The sequence below is a fragment of the Mytilus edulis genome, chromosome 3 (assembly GCF_963676685.1).
Source record: "Mytilus edulis chromosome 3, xbMytEdul2.2, whole genome shotgun sequence".
Taxonomy (NCBI): domain Eukaryota; kingdom Metazoa; phylum Mollusca; class Bivalvia; order Mytilida; family Mytilidae; genus Mytilus; species Mytilus edulis.
In genome coordinates, this window is record NC_092346.1 from 393,126 (window position 1) to 419,014 (window position 25,889).

The following is a 25,889-nucleotide window of genomic DNA, read 5'->3' on the forward strand; positions in this document are numbered from 1 at the left end:
CAAATATGTAACACAAAACAAATATGTAACACATAAATGTAAACAAACGACAGCCACTGAATTACAGGCTCCTGACTTGGGACTGACACATACATAAATAATGTGGCGGGGGGGGGGGGGGTTTAAAACATTGTAGCGGGATTCCGATCCTCCCCCTAACCTTGGACTGTGGTACATGTATAACAGTACAACATAAGAATGAACTATAAAAATCAGTCAAAAAAGGCTTAACTCATCAGATTGCCCATTGATATATCAAAAGCACTGAAAACTATTTGATATGTCTGATTTCAATTTATTCACATCATCAGGTCTTACACTTAGTATATTTTTTCGTGATGAACATTACTATTTGGTTGATTATGTAGGGAAGCACTGAAGCATGAGTGGAGAAGTCAACCCCCCCCCCCGCTATTGTCCCAGCTGACCTAAGAATCTGTCCCTCTCTAACCATTTACGTCATACAACAATTACTTTTCCATTGTGGCATCAATCATATATTTTGTATTAAAACATCAAAATTTTACATGCAATATTTGTGATGTACATGTACAGTTTGTAATGGCGGACATATACATATTGTAGCAATAAGGTGTATTCAAGGCAAATAAAGCAAAATGATTAATAATAAATCAACTCAATGGAAAGAAGCATACTGGTAAGTCAATTGTTTTTTTCGCACAGCATCTGCATAGAGTGATGAGATATGAATCAGGAGATCAATCACTGGTTTTAGAAGTCAAGAATTTTTATATTTTACTTATTTGGGTAGATACATGTAACACATTTATCTTGACATAATACCTCAGTGTTCTTCATGAAAACTATCACACTGATTTTAAATCATTATAGGAAAGCACAGTGTATAAGCAAACATTTCAGGAGGCAAAGAGTCTTTTATAGGCTGACTGCAATAGTCTGTATATTATCTAAAAAAGCTTAGTTCTTCTCAACTTTCTTATTATTACAAACATTTTAATAGATGTCTCCCAAATTTGGTGTATTTTTATTAGCTTTTTTCAAAGTCATTTTCATTTATTTTTCAACCCGGCCCAGAAATATGTGGTTACCTTTAATATAGCTGATTTAGAGAAAGGCGACCTGGGTCACCTCTAACAAAGGCTATATTTATTGTCCATGCCTCTTTTTTTCATAATTCATCTCCTTTGAATTTGTTCTTTTTGTTCTATGGTCTATCTATGCATATCTATCTTTATACTACATTTTCATGGTCCCACAAAAATGTTTAAAATGTTTACATTTTACTTTTTTCTAGCTTCTCTCATGTGATAGCCGTACCTTTTTGGTCACTATTTATGTGTTGCGTTTAAATATATATTGTAACACTTCACAGTGACTGAACAGGTAAAACAAATACTTCTCAAGAAACAGAAAAAAGAAGACTACTTGGAACAGCACCAGACTACATGTATGTATGAATAAAAACTCAGATTGGAATAGCATGGAGGATATTATATGTGATTGTGAATAAACAAGGAAAGCTTTTAATAATAGTGCCTATTTTTTAATTTACTAGATTTTGCATTCATTGTGCAAATTTCAACATAATTTGTCATAAATTCTTATCTAACTTTACTCAAACTTTCAGTGGTGGATCCAGAAATTTTCATAAACGGGAGCCCACTGACTGCCTACAAAGAGGCCAACTCCAGTCATGCTTGAGTGATTCCCTATAAAAACAACAAAACTCCACCTCTGACTTTAATTTAATATGACAAGTGTTTCATTCACCAAAATACTGGTGCGTTTCTGTGATAAATATCATGCACAATTTTATAAATGAGAGGGAAAAGAAGATCCACATGTGGTGTACCTGCACATGACAATTGCAAACTGCCCCATTTTTTTTTTATCACAACCATTCAACTGATCATGCTGATACTGACATTACCAGAGAGTACACATCAAATGAAAAATCACAAATAACTGATACATATTATCAGATATTACAGAATTAAATATGTTTTAAATTCATTACAAAAAAAATGTGTTCTCAATCTTGTAGATAGATATTACAGGATCTCATATACATGCAAATACCAAAGACAACTGTCTATCCAAGTCACAATTTATAAAAGTAAACTATTAAAGGTTGTAGTTTGGTCTTCAACGCAAAGCTCGGTTCACACTAAACAGCAATTTTATATAGTCCATATCAATCATGACAATGGCGTTTGGGGTTAAACATGTTTTTATGGAACGCCGTAACTGCCTTATGTTACAAACTTTCATTATATGATGGTACTTTGACATTATGCGATGGTACTTTGACATTATATGATGGTACTTTGACATTATACGATGGTACTTTGACATTATATGATGGTACTTTGACATTATACGATGGTACTTTGACATTATATGATGGTACTTTGACATTATATGATGGTACTTTGACATTATACGATGGTACTTTGACATTATATGCTGGTACTTTGACATTATATGATGGTACTTTGACATTATACGATGGTACTTTGACATTATATGATGGTACTTTGACATTATATGATGGTACTTTGTTATTTTGTAAAGACAAAAGGAATCATGGGAAATTAGAAAAAAACAAGAATGTGTCCCAAGTACACGGATGCCCCATCCGCACTATCATTTTATATGTTCAATGGACCGAGAAATGGAGAGAAATCTCTAATTTGGCATTCAAATTGGAAAAATCATATCATAGGGAACATGTATACTAAGTTTCAAGTTGATTGGATTTCAACTTCATCAAAAACTACCTCGACCAAAAACTTTAACCTGAAGCGGGACGAACGGACGGACGAACGGACGGACGAACGGACGGACGAACGGACGGACGAACGGACGGACGAACGGCCGGACGGACGCACAGACCAGAATACATAATGCCCATAAATGGGGCATAAAAACAAAATGGACGAATCACTCATGTTGAGTGTACCAAAGAACTTTGATTTGAAGCATGCGCTTGTACATTTTAAAAGAGAATAGATAACACCAAACATTGTAGGTATGCTTTCGAGACATGAATTAGAAGCTCTAGGAGTTTCATATACAGCGTCGAATTGAGTGTATTAAATATGAGACTATTAAACCACAGACAATTCAAGGAAGTTCCGGACCTCCTTAATTTGACAGAGCAAATCAACACTTGAAAATTTACTTGATAATGGATTTTGATTTGTTGCAAAGCTTTTGCTCGTAACTGAATATATCGAAGAATGGCACAGTTCGATCTGAGTAAACTTACATTTTCAGAACTTAACGATGATGAGTACAGAGATGGCGTCTAAGAGACTCTATTCAACGTTTAGATTCATCTGAAGCTCAAACAAGGAAATCGGGAAGAATTCACAGACGAATTTATAACGTAATGGGGACTAACCACTTGTGGCATATAGACACTAACCATAAGCTTGTACGCTGGCAATTCATAATAATAGGTGGTGTTGATGGTTTAAGCAGAACGACAAAGTTTCTTAAATGCTGTAATAACAACACGTCTCTAACAGTCTAAATCTGTTTTTGTCAGGTGTGCCTCTAAGGATTAGATCGGACAAGGGACTGGAAAACGTGTCAGTTGCAAACTTTATGCTCAGTGAAAGGGGCGATAGAAGTATGTTAACAGGCCAGAGTACCCACAATCAAGGGTCTAAGAGATTATGGAGGGACATATTTGAGTGTATCCTATGTTATTATTTTATTATATGGAAGATCAAGATATTCTAAAACCATTTAACCTTCAGCATTTGGTAGCTCTACATTTCATATATAATGGGGGATAAACAGAAGGCCTCAACAGTGGGAAACAGCATGGGCTGGCCATAGGATGTGTACAGTTATATCGTCTCCTTTGATTTTGTGGTCATCTGGCCAACTTCAAAACCCAGTAGGCATACAACTTAGTGGAACCGAATTACTAGAGTATGGACTTGAAGGACATATTAAATTGAATAACACAGAAGAAGGGGACCGACCAATATTTGCCCCAATTAGCCATTTAATCAATAAACAGTCTAGACTGGCATTGAGAGAAGTCAACCGTTCTCATGAAAACTTTGAAATAAATGACTATTTAAAGTTTTTGGAAATTATTACAAGAAATTATTTGTTGATAAATTAACACAAGTTGATCTTTAAAATTTCAGCATCTGATAGTTTGTTATAGCCTGTGTTGGCCAGGATGCACTTGGTCAGAACCTTGCTATGAACATTTCTATATAACATTTGATTTTATTGCTAAAGATATTTTCCACAATATCGCTAACATAGATTGTTTTGACCTCAATTTTGACTGACAAAATCAGAGTATGGATTCACTCTATGTACACACTCGTGCTCATTTATGAGCATAATGCATAGCACATGAAAGCATACAAATACATGTACAACACTCTGTTTATTGCGTCTTCTACGATTACAGCACTCATATTAAAAAGTGAACTACACCATTGTACATGCAGTTTCATACATAATTTTTGGTTTATATCAATCAACTCAAAAGTTGTTTGTTTGCATTTCCATTAAACGCAATCATCCCCTGCCACTTTCTATGATGGAAGAAATTTGTCAAAGTTACAACAATTATTTTACACTATATGTGTAAAAGTCAAATATCTGAAGCCTAGGTAAAAAGATAGAAACATGCTTGAGACAAGTTAACACTAAAACGGTAATTTGACCTGACGGTCACGACAAACATTTTGGCAATACACTCATGTGCCATACATCTAACGTCTAGGTCAAAAGACAAACAAGGTGTGGCCTGGACAAGCGTCACTAAAAAGAACGAGAGAGAATAAAACAACATGTCTCTCTTCATCAAATGAAAGACATAATGGAATAAAGTTCATTGGGTCAAGTTGTTTGAGGTTAGGATAAGTGGTGATATAAGCTTACCCCACCTTTGCATACTAAAATATTCAAATCATATCTTTATTCAAGTAACTTTTTAACAACTTCAACTAAAGCTAATTAATACAAACAATCAAATAATGTCACTGTTCAAATAATGTGCTCACCAACAAATAAGGGCACTTCCATGAGGTGACCTATACACAAAACCTCAATTTGTGTCCATAATGCTATGAGGTAACTACATCATTGACCTGATGACATTCAACTGGGTTCAGCAAACTAATTATAAATAGTGTTAAATAGATGCACTTGTTGACCCTGTATTGCATGTAGGTTCTTCCTATAAAATTTTAAGTCTATTTATGACCATTGAACTCTGGTCTTGAAATTCAATAAGTTCTTCATCTTTTGTGTTCAAAATGTTGTTGTTCTGCATGTAGATAAGCTTTTTCATATTTTAGAAGTTGCTCTAACATGCTAGTATGCCTTAAATGTTTGCATGTGTGCTATATTTTTATTAGTGCTTAATTTTAGTTGTGCTTCAGCTTTGGTTGTTAAGATATGTATTTTAGTAGTGCTTTTCATGTTTCTCAATGTGCCTATGCTGTTATATATCTTGTCTGCATGTTTGTGTGTTTAAATGTTGTGTTTATGTTATTTTATATTCGGTAAAAAGCTCTTAATAGCTTATGTTTGTATTCTTAAATGTAAACCGAATCAAAATAAAACTTTTGTATTCGTATTCGTATTTTCGTTAAATACATTTTTATAAACACTCTGATAGTTTTAAATGGCTCGCCGAGATATATGTTTTATTATGACACATGATATCTCGTATGTGTATTTAAATAAAGTCTAGACTTCATAATTTATGTAAATTGACATAACCTTGGTTTTGAATGTATATGTGTTATTCTATTGTCGATAGAACTTTCAATAAATTACCCCTTTTTATTTCTAAATAATGAAATTTGGCAAAGCAGAAACTATTATAAAGTCAACCTTTCTATTATGTTGATCCCTTTGTATACTGTACATGTATACAACATCTGTCGAACGGAGGTTTGAAGTTTGCATTTCAAAATGCAGTTGACAACAGAAAACCTTGATTTGAATTTAAAAAAATCTAAATAATTAGATTATTTCATCATTTTTCAATCTTATCTGCTATGGAAAAATTAATTTCGGCGAAAAATGGAATTTTCATGATTTTTTAAAGCATCAACCCATAGTCAAAGGTACAATATCAACAATAGAAACATAGGGGGAAAAGAAAGAAAGTATGAATGTTATTTTCAAATGGCCATTGACATTAGTAAACGCTGACTGAAATTTTTTTTTTTTGAAGAATGATATTCGGAAATCCTTCTAAAAGTTCACTTGCTATGGGAATTTTTGTATCACATTTAAGGTAAAAAAAGATATCTTAAAAATTATAACATTATAACAGGGTATCAGTGTTTCCCGTTTACATCAATTTATAAGATATCGATTTATCAATGATCTAGCATTTGTACTGATTAATGTAAAAAAAAATATAAATGTCCATCATTTTTGTGTATGCTTGTTTACCAATTTTGATGTTGATCTGGTGATATAAAAATGTAAAATCAAAATTGCAGAGGACACCGAGCTACTCGAAATTGACAAAGCAAAGTATAATGTTAAAGTACCATCGTATAATGTCAAAGTACCATCGTATAATGTCAAAGTACCATCATATAATGTCAAAGTACCATCATATAATGTCAAAGGACCATCGTATAATGTCAAAGTACCATCATGTAATGTCAGAGTACCATCGTATAATGTCAACGTACCATCGTATAATGTCAAAGTACCATCGTATAATGTCAAAGTACCATCGTATAATGTCAAAGTACCATCATATAGTGAAAGTTTTTAACATAAGGCAGTTACGGCGTTCCATATGTTTTCCTAGGTAAATAATATTGCCATGGAACTTTTTTCATGAGAGTGTTATAGTCTATAGGTATTACTTCCTGTTTGGTAGAATAGTGAAATAGAAGTCAATACGTTCTTGCTCAATCCTATGTCGCTTTGAAGGTGCCATGATTGTCATCCTCAGCTTAAGCAATGTGTTACTGTAATTTGAATTTTAAAATGACTGAGCGATGTTTTTCGAAGCACTGGTCAACTCCACCATAGCGAATCACATGACTTTGACAATCAGTAAATTCCAGCGAAAAATGTCTATATTAGTAACAAATTGTCGCATAAAAATTAAAAAATAGCATAGGCGGATCCAGGGGGGGGGGGTCCCTTTCGTGGGAAAATTTGGTTGATTATATAGGGAATCATTGAAGCATGACTGGAGCGGGCCCCCTCTTAGGTCAGTCAGCGGGCCCCCCCTTAGGAAAAGTTCTGGATCCGCCACTGAATAGAGTACACAGGAAATGGCAAAGTTCACATAGACTAGTATGATTAATCATTAAAAAAAACAAAAAAAAACGAGCAAATGGGGGGCGAGGGGATGGGGCGTACGCCCTCTACGTCCCCCTCTGGATTCGCCACTGCCTTCTGTTGTTGTCCATTTTGTCAAACAGTAATCCTCAAAAGTACGTGTAGGTTATATGCTATTTTAATCACGTTGATTATAGACACAGAATACAATTTATTATAATATCATTCCCCATTTCCATTCTCAATTTTATAAAGTCTCCTACCTTTATAACACGGGTCCACCAATAATACAACAAAAATGACAAATTAGTAGAAAAAAGGCGCTTTGTTTTCATATTGCTTGAAGTGCAATATTCCAATAAAAATAAACTACTCACAAACCACTGATCTCAATATAATCAGCTAAAATACGGCAAGCTTTTTAGAAAAGCTATTACTTGTAAAACTAACCAATCGACTCAATCAACTAAATGCATTGTGGGCTACTACCAGTTTACTACCAATTAAAAACACGTGGAATAAGTGGGGAAACTGTCAACTAATATAGTGTCTGGGACTCTCATAATAAAAGTTTTTGTTCGGCGAATGTGTTTAATATAAAATGTACAACATACTCTTAATTTGCATGCTCAGATTAAAAACAATATTGTTAACTGGCTTCACGATTCGGCTTTCTTTTTCGCCTTGTAAAAGTAGCTGAACAGATTTTGTCCATTCTTATACATTGTACATGTGCATTAATTTCAAGTGAAACAGTGAAATTTTAAATGAAGTGACCACTATCCGGTATAAAATACCTGTATCCAATAAAGGAGAGAAATATAATAGGTTTAGATTCAACTTTGCAATTTTCAGAAAACATATCGAACTGCGCGTCCTTGTTGCATATATAAACATGTATAGCACCATACATGATTTATTAAGAATGGCAAATATCCAACTCCGTTAGGAATATAAAAAATTCCATGTATGTGGTATGATTGCCAATGAGACAACTATCTACCAAAGTTCAAATGGAGTGGTTTTCAGCAAGTATAGGCAACCGTTAGGCCTTCAACTGAACAACGAGAAAAATCCATAACGTATAGTCGGCTATAAATGGCCTCATTCGATGATTACACATGTTTTTTTCTTTTCTTTCTAAAAGATTAATTAATAAATACATACCCTTATTCGATTTAAACGACTTTTTAATCATAAAAGAAGGTACAGTATCATTACATCAATTTTGTGAAAAGCTGGGATATTTTAGTTACCTAAACAGGTATTTGACACAAATCAGTCTCCGGGACACCTTTATTTTTGGCGTTTAGGTCTAAATTAAGTTGATTACTTGGTTGGTATTGTTACTCTGATATTTGTCCTAAAGAATTTGGCTCTAATACCACTGTTATGCCCCTTTTTACAAATTTCCTCAGCGGAAAAGTTGTTTTCCTCAAGGAAAATCAAATTTCCCGAATGGAAAAAGATTTTTACTCAAGGAATTTTTTTCTCCCTCAAGGGAAAAAGATTTCCCTTAGGAAATTTGCTGCATACATTTTTCCTCTGAAGAAATTCTATTTCCTTTGAAAAATTTTGTCAACTACCATTTCCTTGGAGGAAATTGTTGACACACAGTTTTCTTTGAAAATTCAAGACAGCAGTTTCCTCTAAGGAAAATATTGTTCTCCAAAATATCCTCTATGGAAATTTCTGTACATCAAATTTCCCCTAAGGAAATGTTTTCCCCTATTTTTCTCTATGGAAATTTCTTACCAATACAAACAGTATGAATATAATTTTTTGCTAGACTGAATAATTTAAAAATGATACAAATGATAACTTAAACTTTTGACTGATATCAAAGTATCATGACATACAAAAATAATACAGTCTGGATTGTCTAGGTCCAGGTATTGTACATACTTTTAAATAACTTTAATTTTAATTCATAAAATATTTTTTGTAGCAAAGTTTTTTTTTGTTTCTTTGTTATTTTTTCATTGCAAACCAGTAATAAGCAACCAATATGAATATCATACCATTTGTGGTGTTCTTAATAATGCGTTCATATTTGCAGATAAAATAAAATAAACACTTTTCATGTTTATTTAAATTTTCTTCTGTTTCAGCTGCTGTGTACAGTCATTCAATCCACTATGTATTTTAACATGTTTAAAGAGTTCAGAGCATAAATTATTCCATCCAATATACATTTCCCTTTAATTCTCAGAGAAAACATTTTTGCAATTTGTTGTTCAAAGATCTTCCTCATTTTAAGAAACTTTCATTTCTTACTTGTGAGTTCTCTTATTTCCGTGCTTTTTGTCTTTGGTTTTTATATTAGTTGATTTTGTGAATTTTAGCGATTTTAGAGTTGAGGAAATTTCAACGGGTTTTTTTTTTTACAGTTTGTATTTATGTTTATCTGTTAAACCACTGTCCCAAGTTAGGGTAAGGTTGAGCGCTCATATATATTTTTTTATTATTAGTTGTTATTGGTTTTGAACTAGCTGTCAGTAACTGTGAGTACTAACAGATATTTGTGTTTTTTCTGTTAACGGGGATGTATAAATTTCCTGCCTAGTCCGGTATGTGTTTTTTTTTTGCAGGAAATTGGCTCCAGCAAACATGTTCTTCACCCCCCCCCCCCACCCCCCAAACCCCAACCCCCACCCCCCTCGAAAAAAAGACATGCAAACAAAGTGATATTGATTGACACAAATTATTAATAATATGGTTCCATTTAGGCTATCTCAAGTGTATATAACTTTGTGGTCTGATTTTTAAACGACTTTTCAGCAAATAAAGTTCCATAACTCTGCAGTTTATACCAAAATAAATGGGAATGTGTCCATTGGACACATATGATGATCCTGCTTGAATACAATATAAAGTTATAAAGGTACATAAGGGAAGAACTGTAAAAGTGTCACTACCCAAATTTGTACTTGATCTAAGTTTTGTGGTAATAAGTGTTATGTCTAAGTTCCATAACATTTGGTTGAGGCAAACTAAAGTTAGATCAAGGAAAGGGAACATTCAGCATTTATTTCATTTGTAAAGTGCATAACTCGAGAACAGTAAAAGTGACACCACCAAAATTCAAACTTGATCTATATTTTGAGGTAATCAGCATTGTGTGTAAGTTTCATAACATTTGGTTGAGTCAAACTGAAGTTAGAGAATGGAAACGAAAATTCAATAATGTTTCCATTTGTAAATTTGCAAAGGGATGTTAAAACGGTTAAAGGGACGCCACCAAAATTCAAACTTGATCTGTGTTTTGTGGTAATAAGCATTTTGTAAACGGTTCATAACATTTGGTTAAGGCAAACTAAAGTTAGAGAACAGACACCAACTTTCGGACGTACGTACGGACGGACGTCTGGAAGGTCAAGGGTAAAATATTAGTTACATAGTGTGCTAGTGACCTAATACGGTATATATGGGGTCAGTAAATTCCATATGGGGTGAGAGCGAAGCTCGAATCCCCATATGGAATTTACTGACCCCATATATACCGTATTACGTCACTAGCACACTATGTAACGAATTTATCTTACCGACTATCTTAACGTGTGAAATTAAGACTTGTGATTCTCAAAATGAGCATTCAATACTGTTAGCATTAAGAAAATACTTCCATTGATCCTACAAAAACAGATGCCAACAATAACGACTTGTAAGGTTTAAATGTGTTTTATGAATTTATTTCAATCTTAATCATCAATTTCTTCGTCTGTTGGAACTTTTAAGTTTTTTTCTCAGTACCGTTTGGTTTTTTTAAAGGGACATAACACCATTACTAACCGTGTATGAAATAAGCCCCGCCCCCTTCTTACCTAATATGGAATATAAAGGGACGTAACTCCACTACTAACCGTGTATGAGATAAGCCCCGCCTCCCTACTAACCTAATATCAAATATACACGGTTTGCACGCGGACGCTTTTAACCAATCATATTCCTAGAAATGTATAGGAGGTAAGATAATATTAGTTACATAGTGTGCTAGTGACCTAATACGGTATATATGGGGTCAGTAAATTCCATATGGGGTGAGAGCGAAGCTCGAATCCCCATATGGAATTTACTGACCCCATATATACCGTATTACGTCACTAGCACACTATGTAACGAATTTATCTTACCGACTATCTTAACGTGTGAAATTAAGACTAGTGATTCTCAAAACGAGCAAGTCTTCAATACTGTTAGCGCTAAGAAAATACTTCCATTAATCCTACAAAAACAGATGCCAACAATAACGATTGTAAGGTTTAAATGTGTTTTATGAATTTGTTTCAATCTGAATCATCAATTTCTTCGTCTGTTGGAACTTTTAAGATTTTTTCTCAGTACCGTTTTGTTTTTTACAAAGGGACATAACACCATTACTAACCGTGTATTAAATAAGCCCCGCCCCCTTCTTACCTAATAAGGAATATAAAGGGACGTAACTCCACTACTAACCGTGTATGAGATAAACCCCGCCTCCCTACTAACCTAATATCAAATATACACGGTTTGCACGCGGACGCTTTTAACCAATCATATTCCTGGAAATGTATAGGAGGTAAGATAAATTTATTTATTTGAAAATTTATTCTTAAAAGGTCAATAACGATCAATGCTTTGTTAAGGAAACAATTAGTCAAAATTGCTTGATACATAAATGACTTCATTGCTTATAAACAATTTACTAAAGTAAAAACATGTAATAAATAGATATCGTTTTAAGAACTTTTTCTTTAATATTAGAACATTATAAACAATTTGTTCTTGACTTTCTTTCCACTTACCAAAAAGGTATGCCCAATTTCCCCTTTATTTGTTTCGCTCACTTTTCAAATTTAGAAAACTGATGAATTTAACAATTTATTAATATGAAGGTACATGAATTGTATCAGATCGGAGATAATTTTTTTTTAAGTGTCCTGAATAAATAGTTGATAAACGTAAAAACGAACCCAAACTATCAATCTAGCTGCATATTAATTTATGTAACAAAACAATTTACAAAAAACAAAAATGATAGATATGAACCAATAACAACCACTGATCTTCAGGCTCCTGACTATGGAAAGGCACATTAAGAATATGGCGTGGTTAATATAACAAAAAGAATAAGTGAAATGATTACCAATGAGACAACTATCAACCAGAGACCAAAAGACATATAAAAACAACAACTATGGTTCTCTTAATAATGAGCAAATCTGATATCATACAATTTGCAGGCTTGGTAAACAAGAGGGTAGGAATGCCTTTTAATGTCAATTTTCGACTACCGTTAACGACAAAAAACGTGATTTGTCAAAATATCCTTATCGTGATTCGTCACAGGTCTCAAATAATCATCCGTTACCGTTTAATTTTTGGAAAGACTTTATCGGGATTCGTCAAAATCAGTCGGTTTTTTTTATCGTCATAAAGAAAATATATTATATAGAGATGCATTAAAAATTGCGTACCGTTAACGTCATTAGGCAAGGGCAAGAGTTTTTACCGTTATTTGTCATAAAGGTACCCCCATTACAACCCTCATAACGATCATTAAAATCTAAAACATCCCTTAAAACAAGGAAATAGAAAACGAATTAAGAAATATAAACACCACACGTTGAAAATAAACAATATTATAAGAGATAAAATCGTCCCTTGTTTTTACGGACCGTTTGGAGCACCTCCTTCTAACATTTTTGTTTTTTTATGCAATGTTTGAAAATATTTCTTTAATATAAGAATAGAGATATGTACTGGTATGATTGCCAATGAGACAACTATCCAATAGAATTCAAATGTAGTGGGTGTAAGCTATTATAGGCAACCGTAGGGTCCTCAACAATGAGAAAACCCCATACCATATAGTCGGCTATAAAAGGAATAGACATGAAAAATATGAAACTATATTTTCAATTGAGAAAACTAACGGGCTTATTTATTAACAAACAATTTACGCAAAAACATTAAATGCTCAACCATCAACTAATGACTTTTGACCGAGCTTTGGACAGTCACAAATAGGATCATGTAGGATGTGGAGAGATTAAACATGTTATAGGCGCCAACTCTCCCTTAAACTGAGACAGTGGTGTATTAGACAGTGGTGTAACAGTACAATTAAGGAAACAATAAAAAGTATTGAATCTAAGTATGTTTGGCCGTTCTATTTAACGCACAGATGACATTTTCTCTCGATTTTGTATCGAATTCTAACATTCTCTTAAAAATTTAAAGACGGTCACTTCGGAAAAAATAAGAGCACTATCTTAACCTGTAGTCGTAAGTGTATACTAAAATAGCTCTAAAATTGTTAAGAATAAACCACGAGGGGACTGGAGATACGCTTAGCACCATCGTAATTTGCTCCTAAAGCGTTCGTAAGCTTTCTCTTAAATGCAACTTAAGATAGGTTTTCATGATACTGGCCCGAGGTCAATACTGAAGAGGAAACTTAAAGTTGATATTTTTCTACATTGTGTGCTAATTGGATCAATGTGAAATGGAATGTGTGCTTTCCTGCTAAAAGAATTAGGAAATTTCAACAAAATGTATATGAACAAAATGGGGAACTCTGATCATAGATGCACAAGAACACAATTGTGTATATGCGACAACTTAAATATTTATTGAAAGAAAGGAAAATTGTAGAAAAAAATAGTATTTTGTTGTCGAAATATTGAACACACCTGCTTTATACACAGTCATATCAAATATACAAAGGAATATGTTTGAAGATCGTACTTTGACCGATAATGGTTTACTGTTACAAAAGAGGGACGAAAGATACCAAAGGGACAGTCAAACTCATAAATCTAAAACAACTGACAACGCCATGGCTAAAAATGAAAAAGACAAACAAACAACAGCACACACGACACAATATAGTAAACTAAAGAATAAACAAACGAACCCCACCAAACAAAGGAATTGTGCCTTTGATGGAGAGTTGTCTCATTGACAGACACGCATACCACATCTTCTTATATCTATTGAAGAACAAATAGCAAAAAATGTTTCTCTACCAATTGAAGGAGAATATCTAGTGGATGGAATTATTTATGCTCTGAACTCTTAAATAGTGGATTAAATAATTGTACACAGCAGCTGAAACAGAAGAAAATTTAAATTAACATGAAAAGTGTTTATTTTATTTAATCTGCAAATATGAGCACAATGTTAAGAACATCACAAATGGTATGAAATTTTTATCGGTTTGCTTACTATTATATTGCAATGAAACAATAAAAAAAACAAAAAACAAAAGTTTGCTACAAAAAATATTTTATTAATCAAAATTTTAAGTCAAATAAAGTATGTACAATACCTAGACATAAACAGCCAGACTGAATTAATTTTTTTTGTCATGCTACTCATCAGTAAAAACAATATTGAGTTTGAATTATCTTTTGTATCATTTGTTCAGTTTAGTAAAAATTATATTCATACTGTTTGTATTGTTATGAAATTTACATAGAGGAAAAATAGGGGGAACATTTCCTTAGGGGAAATTTGATGTACAGAAATTGCCATAGAGGAAATTTGGTGAACAATATTTTTCTTAGAGGAAATTTGCTGTCTTGAATTTTCCCTCAAGGAAAAGTGTATGTCAAAAATTTCCTCAAAGGAAATGGTACTTCATTGATATGGTTATATTTATAAATTAACTGTTGACAAAATTTTGAATTTTTGAAATACTAAGGCTTTTCTACCTCAGGCATAGATTACCTTAGCTGTATTTGGCAAAACGTTTAGGAATTTCGGTCCATAATGCTCTTCAACTTCGTACTTTATTTGGCCTTTTTAACTTTTTTCGATTCGAGCGTCACTGATGAGTCTATTGTAGACGAAACGCGCGTCTGGCGTATATACAAAATTTGGTCCTGGTATCTATGATGAGTTTATTCACAACCACTGGGTCGATGCCACTGTTGGTGGAGATTTATTTCCCCGAGGATATCACCAGCCCAGAAAAATTTATGCAGCAAATTTCCTAAGGGAAAACTTTTCCTTTGAGGAAGAAAAAAAAATCCCTTTATTAAAAATCTTTTTCCATTAGGATAATTTGATTTCCGTTGAGGAAAACAACTTGTCCTATGAGGAAATTGTTAAGAAACAGGGGCATAACTTTTTCAACAGTGGTGATAGAACCAAAAACATTTAGGGCAAATATCAGGGAATCAATACCAACCAAGTTATCAACTTCATTTTGACCTAACACCAAAAGTTAAGGTGACAACTTTTGCACTCAGTGGAACTTGTCCCGGAGACTGTTACATCTACGTTTTTCGCTTTTTTACGAGCCCAATATTCAAGGATCCCTTCTTTTTTTTTTTAAGTATTTGAATGAAAGTTTATCTTATGGGTATGAAATTGTGTTTTTCACTGTTGTTTCGCTGCTGACATGTGGACGAACATCTGAAATCTTTGTGTAATCATCAATCATATTAATGGCTAAATTTTCATAATAAGAACATTATGAGCCAAGGCTCCGTTTTGAAGACCGTACCTTGACCTATAATGGTTTACTTTTATAAATTGTGACTTAGATGGAGAGTTGTTTCATTGACACTCATACCACATCTTCCTATATCTATTGAAAAAATAAACAGCATATTGCAAAATGATTTAAATGCTATGCAATCATGGTGTAACAATAACAGTATGAAAATTAATGCACAAAAACAAAGTGTATGAAATTGGGTTCAAAACAAAAACTTACACAACTATCAGAATTATGTATTACCGTCAACGAAACCTGTATTGAAAATTTCCATTCATTCAAATTACTTTGAATTGACATTGATGAAAATTTAAGCTGGGAAGGTCATGTTGATCGTATATGTAAGATTATCTCATCTAAAATATCACTTTAGTATAAAATTAAAGTATATTCACACAAGACGATTATTTTATAATGCATATATTCTACCATATATAGACTATTGTATAATAAAGAAGATGTGGTATGATTGCCAATGAGCCAACTCTCCACAAAAAAAAAATGACACAGAAATTAACACTGATAGGTAGGCGTATGGCCTTCAACAATGAGCAAAGCCCATGCCGCATAGTCAGCTATAAAAGGCCCCGAAATGACAATGTAAAACATCAAAAAATGTAGTTCAGTTCGGGGAAATTTATTACAAAAAGATTCAGAAACAATCATAAAACTTCAAAAAAAAGAGAAACACCTGATTACTTAGCAATGCTTAATATTAATGATGTTCAACACCACAACTAACGATCTGTTTCTAATAATAATCTATTTGTTCCAAGACCAAATACATAAAAAAATATTATTCTGCAACCAAGGTATGGAATAATTTACCACTAACATTAAAAAAGGTGGTAATTTGGAATTATTTAAGAAACATTTTTATAATAATTTTCTTGAAAATTCTATGCAAGTTGAATTTGTTTTCTTCTTTTATGGTTAAAACAATGATTGCCATTTGTATGTTTGGATGATTGAATTGTGTATATGTAACAGTTAATTTGTATAATCAGGGATTATGTAGAATCCCTGAATGTTCAGGGTGTATGTAGAATCACTAAAATCGTTAGTGTTTCTATATCATCCATGAAAATGACCAGTGATTTTACATAATCACTGAACATTTTAAAAAACTATTCTACAAATTCCCTGAAATGATTCTTTGAATTATCAATAATTCAAAGATAGTTTGTTTGATAAGAATTAAATATAAACAAATTATCATTTGTTTTTCCTTGAAGGGTAAAGTTAACAGTAAATCATGATTTAGATTGTTTAAGGTAAAGGCGTCTACCATCTCTTATATTTCATACAGATTACACTTAACGTCATTATAAATTAACATAGGATGAGTTGGTGGGCATGGATCTAGAAAAAATAACAAATATTAAATATCTGACGAAATAGTAAAAGTAATAAAAACTAGATGATATACAGGAAATAAAAGTACTGTGTATCATATGCACATCTCTACGATTAGCGTCTCATTGGTATACTATTGTATTTGATCAGGTTTGAGACTTGTTGTTAAACCTATTGTTAGCGGAAAATTTAATTCACGTACCGGGTAGACAATTATTTTTAGTCGATATGCAATTTACTTAATTTCAAGTCCATCATGGCTTACCAAGATCATATGACAAAAATGTTGGAAGTGTAAATCCACAGTGTATGTTATTTGTGGTAAAACAAAAGGTGAAGAAGGTTATGGAACATCTGTTTTGTGTATTTTGTTTTCAAATGAGCAAGAAATTCAAACTTAGAGAACTGACGCAACTAAATATATAGAAAAACAGCCAAAACGAATGATTGGCAGTATATGTTATGATTTTAATCTATTAACATGATTTCCAAAATCAAAGTAGAATCAGGAGAGCCTCTAGTTTTAATGTTTTTTTCAGGTGTTTGCACTGAAAACTTTATTTCTCTTATAGACGTGTAGTAAAATCTGATTCAATATGTGAAGGACAAGGCTTTTTTTCTTAATTTGGATGCTGTGAATCAAATATATGTGACTGTAGAAAAGCAGGGCAAATGTTCAATAGTCAACACTGTGCGGGAAAAATTTGCCATTCCAGAATTGGCAAATCTGACTTTGTCGGTTTACAAGATATCAAAAATTTATAGATAGATAATAAAAAAAAAATTCCCCATATGTCCCATCATGTCACCGTTGTCACTGTTGTCACCACAGCTGATTAAAAGGACATTTCCCATAGGAAATTAAAAAATTCCCATGGGAATATTCAAAGTTCCCATAGGAAAAGTTAAAGTTTCCATCGGAAAAAGTACTTTTCCCATGGAAATTTTAAAGTTCCCATCGGAACTACAATTTCCCATGGGAACATTAGTAGATAGTTTTTTCCCATTTTTGTTCCCAAGGGAACTAATTTTTCTTCCCATTGGAACACCTTTTTCCCTTGGGAACATTTATTCTTCCCATGGGAACATTATTTTTTTGATTTTTTTTTTCAGAATTTGTAAAAGAGCTATGAAATATCGCAATGGACTGACAGTTACTAGTAACCATGACTGGAGCAGTTTAACAAGCATTCCATTTGATAACAATATGTTATTTCAATAAAATAAAAGTATTTCTGTCATTTTTGTACACTCAAAGGTCTTTTATTATCGTTGAATAATTGTATTGATAAAAATTCTACCGTCCAGCAGCTGATTTTACAATTTGAATCTCTCACCTTTGTTTTCGATCAATTGCATCGTGCATTTCATGTAATAGTGTTCGCTGAACTGTCAAGTATCAGAGCCACGTTTTTGTATTTTAAAATTTAATTTAAGAATGAAAATTATAAATCTGTGTTAATCTATATACATGGGGAAACATGAATCGTTGTCAAGATTGTTTTCTAACTATAATAATCCTATAACTTCATGAAATTGACATCGTATTTATTATTATTACTATACTTTTCTTTTTCGTCGACGTAACTCGATATGCGTGGTTTTCGCTACTAGAAATATGTGCACTTACTTTTTTTAAAGTTTTTTTTTTCATTCATTTGGTCAAATTTACTTATCATGCTAATGCAATGATGTTACACGTCTGAACGTTGAACAAACAGTAACTATCCACCAAGCCATCTGCAATTGTGATACCTCTGCTACATACCCGTCATTTTGTCACATGCTTGGTACTATTCTTTGAACAAATTTCGTGTTGTAAGCCGATTCTATCCTACATTTAAATCTTGTAAAGTAAAACAATCATTGAACAAGTTTAAATGTTAAACTAAATCCTATAAAATCAATTTAGAGCATTGGTTCATTGAAACACAATTTTGTAAATTTGAACGTGTATCGTCTAGTAGTGATTTCGGTGTGTATAAACATACAACAAAAGTCTATAATGGTATAGTAAGTTACTGTTTCAGTTACATGTTTACTAGTGGTGACATCAAATAAAATGTTTTGCAGGTTGTACTAAGCCATACGAAATTTAAATATCATATTTATATGCAAACTGAAGGATCTAGAATTTAAATGACTTATGTAAAAACTATAATGAATACGGAGAGGGAGTATTGCACGAAGTCATCCAGACTAACCGAATGATAAATTCTAGCCTCTGTACTTGTATCGATCACTTGATCTAAAATTAAGCTTGTCAGATGGAAAACAACGCTTTTGGTTAAGGACTACAGTTGCAAAGTAATATTTGCTACCAATCCATGCAAAATAGTAAGATGTATGTTCCTGAGCGTATATAATGCACAAAGAAAGGGTTGTTATGTACTTAGCTTATTTAACTTAGTCTGGTAGCCTGGTTACCATACGCCTTCCTGTTACAGATACGATCGAAGTGCACTACAGCAGTGTTACAGTTTTAGTCGTTAATTGGGCTAATTTGAAATCTCCAGCATATATATAGTTTATTTCATTGGCCAATCATATATTTTAAGAAAAGATGTAAATTTTGAATATTCTGTAATATCTCTATGGAGCTGGTTTGAGACGTAGATTCACTCAGATACCGATCATTATTATCTTTTCTTCATTTATACACAAATGAATGTCAGGGATTCGGAATATAGCAGTTATACATATATTTAGTTTGAAGCAATATCGAAATAATTGACTTTCATCTTTAAAATTTACTTCGCATAGGAATAACTTGTGATGTATATGTAATTAAAAGAAGAAACCAAAAGCAGCATTTGACGAAGACGAAATCAATGATATAATTTTAACGTCCAGTGACATATATTACAATGCATGTCGAATTGTGAATCAGTATTTAAAAGTTTTGAAATATCCGTTATTAACCATAGCCATGCTGTTACATTTTTTTCGAGTGCCCATTTCACTATGAAGCAAGAGAAATATTGTTTTTGATTTTAAAAAGATATGTTGTACCAATTGAACTTATATTGGCTGTCCACGGTGGCCTTTATAAATTTCAGCAAAGTAAAGCAATTTTTGAATCTTTGCCATCTCACATCAGAATTACACAAAGATTCAGAACTTTGCATACAATTAAAATTCTGAATTCCTACTTTTCACGCCAGTTCATATTACAAAACTATAATATTGCATTTTCGTTTTTGTTTATAGTTTGTATTAAATGTATAATTACTATATTGTTATTCGTTATTATCTTAGGGACCGGTCAATATTTATTGGGGGGTTGGGACCGGTGCAATTCGTATTTCTCCCTTAAAATAAATCTATGCCCTACCTTCTGAATAGAACAATAAAAGTTTCTGTCCTATTTGAAATATCTACTAAATATGTCTGAGATTCCTTTTCAATTTCACTTCCACTTTCTTTCATGTTAAATAGTTTCCCTTATTTTTAAAGATGTATATTTTATTTATTCCTAAATAGCAGTCAAAAACTAACAAATCGAAAACGATGCCATGGCAAAAAAAAAGGAGAATGATTTGCATTTAGTTAACTTGTACCACAGTGGTGGGAGTATATCATATCAAAAACAGAATGACTAATTTTATGTTTTTTGCTTGTTACATTATTATAATTATATTTTGTATACATGTATATTTTTTTCCAACCTTTTTCAAAATCATTTAATGATTGTTCTATAAGCACCGGAAAAAAAGTTGTTAAACATATATTATCTAATTTCCAATAAGTTCAATATAAATAGAAAACAGAATATTTTGTAATAAAAACACACACGTACAACTTATTTTAAAAAAAACTTACTTGCCATTGCTTCATATTTAACTAGATAATCAGAGTTTTTATGGAAGTTGCATGTTGAGAGCAACTTTAGATATGAAACCATATTGACATCTTGTAGAAAACCTGCATACTACAATAATTTCACATAAATCCAAAAATTTTGCGGTCGTATATTGGTATCACGTTGTCGTCATCAGCGTCGTCCGAAGACGGATGGTTTCCGGATAGTATAAGTAAATAGAAATCAATAAAATTTTAACACAATGTTTATAACCAAAAAATGAAGATTGGGATTGATTTTGGGGGTTATGGTCCCTAAGGTTTAGGAATTAGAGGCCCAAAGGGACTAAAACAAGCATTTATCTAGTGTCAGGACAATAAGTTGTGTATTAGTATTTCAATTGTTCTGAAATTGTACCACAATGTTTAATACCATAAGTATAAGATAGGGATTGATTATATACAGTAACTTAGTAGTAAATACAGATAAATTGTATGTGTAATACAATCATTGGCAAGCGTGCTGTATCAGCCACCCGTGATGATATCGATATCAGCACGGTTGCAAAAGCTTTATCACACCTTTAATCTGTATGACGTCACGTCATCGATTACAGTCACTGTTGCAAAGGCTTTCAAATCCCTAATCTGTATGACGTCATGTCAAACCTATAATCTGTATGACGTCATGTTACATAAAAAAACATCTACTTGAGGTATATGTATATAATAAAGTGTATATGATATGGCTTTTTCAATATCACACACCATATCAACCCTCAACCAATATAATCCCTCGAACAGAGCTCTTGGGATTATATTGGTGTCTCGGGTTGATACGGATGCGATATTGAAAAAGCCATATGATATTCTCTATTTATTATTTTATGGGTTATGGGTCAAACTGAATAAAGGACCAAAAAGGGGCCAAAACAAGCATTTTTGTAGTTTCAAGACAATAAATTGGAGTTATCTTTCTTTGTCCAGAATGGTTGTTGAATCACCTAAAACCAATGCTTTATGAAATCTTCTTTGAAAATTGGAATTATCTTTCTTTGTCCAGAAAAATAGTTGAATCAACTTAAATCAATGCTATATACAATATACAATGCAATATTCACTTTTACTACCAACTGATATATTAAAGCAATCTTTGCCATTCAGTGATTACAAGCATTCTAGGGTTATGCCCCTTTACAAGTGGAAAAATTGAAGAATTTTTTCATTTCTGTTCTCTTAACTTAAGTTTGTCTCAACTAAATTTAATGAAATGTGTATATAATGCTTATTACCTCTAAACTCAGTTTAAGATCAATTTTTTGCAGCTTCACTTTTACAGTTCTTGAGTTATGTCCCTTTATAACGTTATATGCTAGCGGAGGCATCATCTGTGTCTCTTTAGTCACATTCCCTATTTATTTTTTTAGAAGTTACTATTAATTAATATTAATTTTAACCATGACTGTATGACATTTTATATTTTAATATTTTATGATGTATTTAAATGAGTAGTTATTGTTGCAAACTTCATTAGAAATTTGAATTCAGATCATTTTTGGAATAAGGGAAAGGGGGAGCAACTATTTAATCACAATCCAAATTCAGAGCTGTATCCAGCTTTAATGTTTTGTCCATACTTGCCTCAACTGTTCAGGGTTCGACCTCTGCGGTCGTATAAAGCTGCGCCCTGTGGAGCATCTGGTTATTTTTAGGAGAAAAACAATCAAACGGAAAACATGTTCCACACATAAAATATCTGTTTCAATGAGAAGAAAAGTGTTCCCATAGGTACACAAATTGTTCCCATGGGAAGAAAAGTTGTTCCATGGTAAGAAAAATTGATCCCATGGGAAGATAAACTGTTCCCATCGGAAAAGTTAAATTCCCATTGGAACTCTCAGTATTCTTCTTTTCCCATGGGAACTTTAAAATTCCCATGGGAAAAGTACCCGATGGGAACTTCGAATATTCCCATGGGAATTTTTAATTTTCCCATGGGAAATGTACTTTTAATCAGCTGTGGTGACAACAGTGACAACGGTGACATGATGGGACATATGAGGAAATTATTTTTTTTTTATTATCTATCACTTGGGCAAAAACTATTTTTGATATCTTGTTAACCGACAAAGTCAGATTTGCCAATTCTAGAATGGAAAATTTGTCCCGCACAGTGTTAGTCGATGTCATCCATATTAAGTTTGTAAAACATAAATAATTAGGTCTTTCCACCTTTCCGTGTGGTAAGACCTATTGATTTTGTTCTGATTATTTATTTTATCTTCCGCCTAATTTTTTTCTTGCGGTGTAAAAATGTTTCAAAAGATGTCGCTTAGTTTTTTTGTATATGATATCATACAGTCTATAGGCTTTTGAAACTGACCCTGTTTAACCGAACACTTTTCTTTGTAAGAGTTATCTCCCCAAACACTGTTCTTCTTGTTATCAGATCTCCTCCGTAACCGTAAAAGAAAGCGACAAATTTATTTTTCCAAATTGCTCGTTATATCCTCAGGATGTTACGTTTTATTTTGACCGAAGCTTTACGAAGACTCCATATGAGAGTTATTTCCCCTTTTATATTGAAATAAATGAAATAAATTTGTAACTGGAAAACCATAAGTGATAGAGACCTATGGTCTTTTGATTTGAGGTCCTTGGTCCAAAAAAATTAACATGAGGTCAAGGTCAAAGGTCAAGGTCATGTTCACATTTTTGATTTTGGCTTGTTATCTCTAATTTTCAGAAATCATACAAGATATCGACACAATATTTTCTGACAATTGTTAGTTGCGACATGTCGTAACACATAAATTTTACTTAAAAGGGTACGTAACATTTAATACAAGTTTTCTCCCCTTTTATATCTAATATTAGTTGTATGGTAATATAACTCATTAACAATATGAAGTAGAGGCCTAGAGTCTTTTGATTTGAGGTCCTTGGGTGATGACCTTGGAATTGAGCTCAAGGTCATAGGTAAATTCAACGTTCTAGATTTTGACCTTTGCTCTTTCCTCTTACGTATACATGATAAAGCCATGGGACTTTTTGCAAAAGGTTGCAAGCAAAGTGACCTTGATAAAGCCAACCGGAAGTGACCTTTTGTAAACCGGAAGTAGCCATTTTTTGTACTAATTTAATGTAAAAGTATACAGAACCATCTATTTTTGGAATCAGAGTCAACTAAACTATCAAAACATACCGGAAGTAACATCTTTTAAACCGGAAGTAAAAAATAATCTCCCTTATTTACATCTTTTTGTATAGAAACCATATATTTTTGGAATCAGCGTTCAATAAGCTGTCATTTGACGCTAAAATTAACATTTAAAACCGAATTTAATATTTTCACATAAAAAGATCCGTATTGGTGGAAAGACCATCAATGGTTCTCTGAACAATTGGTTTTTAATTGTTTTTGAAATACTATTCTTAACATTTTAATATATAGTTCTCCATGTTTTATATATTGTACTTTTTATTTAATATATTGTACTTTATATTTAATATATTGTTCCAAACATTTTAATATGTTGTGCCTAATATTTTAATGTATTGAGGTTATCATTTTAATAAATTGTCCTTAACATTTTACCATTATTTGTTTATAATGATGTTTTAATATGGTACTATAGAATGAATTATTTAACTTTTATTCATTTTCTATTATATTATATATAATCCCTAAACTGACCAGTGATTCTACATAGTCCCTGAAAATTTTAGCGATTCTACATAATCACTGATTATACAAATTCACTGTAACATATTTACTAGCAATATATATATATTATATTTTAATGTATAAATGTTAACTGTATACATGTATTGTGTTTGAGGGTCTCAATGAAAATTAGACTACATGTAGTTCTAATTTAGTTACTCTCTTTAAATAATGACTTTATTATTATTATTATTATTATTATTATTATTATTATTATCATCATTACTATTATTATTATTATTATTATTATTATTATTATTATTATTATTATTATTATTATTATTATTATTATTATTATTATTATTATTATTATTATTATTATTATTATTATTATTATAATGGTTGGTCAAAAACCCAGGTTAAAAAATGCTTCATACGTAAAAAATTACATTAGATGTATGTTTCATAATAATACTTTATTCTGATTGGCTAATTGCGAATCACATGTTATTCCTTCAGCAATTGCATCACTCAATAAAACGTATCATCCATGATAACACGTGGTCACACAATAAAGTGCACAGGTGAATTAAATAAATATATATATACAATTCGTGTTTCCGTGACCATAGCTAAAAAATGTAATTATAAGTATTGAATGCTTCTTTTTGTAACTTCATAGGGTTGTAAAAGCGTTGACCGTGCGCACATTTTTAGAATGAAGCGCATCCGCGCTTCATACAAAATGTACTTCGGTCAACGCTTTTACACCTCAATGAAGTTACGAAAAGAAGCATTCAATTCTTAAATAAACAATTACATGTGCGAGGACATAAGTATGCTAATTCATGTATATCCATATAAGGTAGTGTTCTCGACCTGTGTAAGAAATTGAACGGAAATAAATTTGAATTGTTATGAATATACAGTTATGATCAGCCTTGAACTCTCTTCAGAATTGTCAGAATAAGTTGTCCTAAAACTATTCTAAGCTGCTCTAGAACATGTCTACTGTAGAACAGTTATACTTTTAATCTATTCTAGGTAAGAATAAAAATAATTTGTTCTAGTGTTAGGACTGACAGAATCTGTTCTTATGTATAACTGTTATAATCTGTTCGGGGTAGGGCTGTCAGAATCTGTTCGGGAGTAGGACTGTCAGAATGTGATCGGGGTAGGACTGTCAGAATCTGTTCTAGGGACAGGACTGTCAGAATCTGCTTGGGGGGTATGACTGTCAGAATCTGTTCTAGGGGCAGGACTCTCAGAATATGTTCGGGGGTAGCACTTCAG

At 32.4% G+C, this 25,889-nt stretch overlaps 1 protein-coding gene across 1 annotated transcript in view; it reads right to left on the minus strand.

The window, feature by feature from the left end:
• The window catches only part of LOC139515578 (uncharacterized), a 173,845-nt gene that overhangs the window by 84,288 nt on the left and 63,668 nt on the right, over positions 1–25,889 (minus strand). The window lies entirely within an intron of this gene.